Source organism: Frankliniella occidentalis, unplaced genomic scaffold (genome assembly GCF_000697945.3).
Source record: "Frankliniella occidentalis isolate FOCC.00 unplaced genomic scaffold, Focc_3.1 Scaffold35, whole genome shotgun sequence".
In the NCBI taxonomy this organism is placed as follows: Eukaryota; Metazoa; Arthropoda; class Insecta; order Thysanoptera; family Thripidae; genus Frankliniella; species Frankliniella occidentalis.
Window position 1 is genome coordinate 1,633,196 of NW_026267165.1, and position 1,628 is coordinate 1,634,823.

The window sequence follows — 1,628 nt, forward strand, 5'->3', positions numbered from 1 at the left end:
GTGCGCCGGCTGTTCCGCGCCGTCACGCGGGCCATCGCCCAGGGCTCGCTGCGGCGCGAGGACGTCTTCTGGATGCTGGCCAGCCCCAGGGGCGACGTGCGGGACGTGCTCAGCGAGTTCGGCAACGTGCTCGCCGGAGCGGCGGTGTTCAGGTGAGACGGTCGGCCTCCCCCGCTCCCCGAGCGCCCGGCTGGCGCGGGGTAGGCAGCGCCGCACGACACGCGTGCCTGGCTGGGTGGCCTACCTTCACGTTCGCAGGCGCTACCGGGTCTGCTCTAATGTCCTGTCTCTCCCGTGCCCAGTCCTCAGAGGCGCGGTGTCGCCGAGTTCCAACACTTCCTACGACAGGAGACGTCCGCAAGCAGCATCGACGGCCGAGGCACCGGGGCGGGCGGCGGTGTAACTGGGTCGGACCACGAGCTGCGCTGGCTGCGTCGCTACCAGGAACAGGTGGGTCACCACCAATGGAACCATCGGCACCATGGAACGCGATGTGCTGTCGTGCTCCCGACTAATGTAGCTTCGTTGCTGTTTAGTGCGGCGGCGGGGTGGTGTGCTCTGCGGACGAGCCGGGCGCGGTGGCCGACGACTGGGCGCTGGTGCAGTCCATGCAGGCCCTGGGCGCCGTCCTCGTCCAGCTCGGGCAGGCCACCTGTACCTCGGAGCGGCCCTGGGCGCAGGGCGGCGACGTGTGCCTGTCGGAGGCTGGGCCGCGGCCCGTGGACGCCGTGCTGACGGACGCTCTCCGCTGGACGGCGTCCGCCAGAGCCGACGGCCCCGTCGGAGCCGAGTTCCGCTTCTCCCCGGATGGCGGCGGCCTGCTCGCCGTCGACGTCGACAACTTCAGGCGGCGTCCTGGAGCTGCTCGGAGCCGCTCACTTGGTGACGTGCACTTTCAGAGGGTATGAATTCTCGACTCATGCTTAGGGCGAGTGTAAAAGATCCTTCCTAAAATAACTGCCATGACTGGATCAGGTGGGCACGTTCCTAAACGGCAAGCTGACGTCGCTCGACGGCAGCGACGGCGACGGCGGCCTGCTGGCGTACAAGGACGCCGGGGACGAGATCCGAGTCGCAACCCTTACCTCGCAATGCGGCGGGAACCTGGGCAGCTGTCACCACTGCCGCCAACAGCGGTGCGTATTCACTGACATGTAGGCGTGGCCAGTCGTTCCTCTTGCAGCCCATGACCGTTCGGTTGGTTGTGCAGGGGCCGGCCGAACAGCGCGCTTGGTGACTGGATCGTGGTGGAGCCCCCAGCCCTACCCCCGGGGCAGCAGAAGAGTGAGCCAACCGTGTACGTTCTGGCCACCCTGGACGTGCACGAGCCCTCGGCCAACCCGCTCCAGTGCGGCCAGGAGATCAACCCCCGCGGAGTTGAGCAGCTCGAGGCCTTCCTGTGGGCCGTCGACCAGGTGAACAGCAACTTCTCCGGGCTGAGGGTGGGCGCCGTGGCGGTAGACACGTGCGGCAGCGCGGCGCGGACGGCGCGTCTGGTGTCCGAGCTGCTGACGGGCCCCGGCGTCCTGGCGAGGCTCGCCGACCCGGAGGCGGCGAGTGGAGAGGCGGCGGGGGCGGCGGGCACCGTGGTCGCGGTGCTGGCGGGGGGCGGTACTGCGGTGGCCTTA

The 1,628-nt window shown here is 69.1% G+C and overlaps 1 protein-coding gene across 1 annotated transcript in view; it reads left to right on the plus strand.

Moving 5' to 3' along the window:
* LOC113212468 (protein fem-1 homolog B) overlaps positions 1-1,628 on the plus strand; it is a 7,671-nt gene that overhangs the window by 649 nt on the left and 5,394 nt on the right. The gene's annotated exons all lie outside the window — the stretch shown is intronic.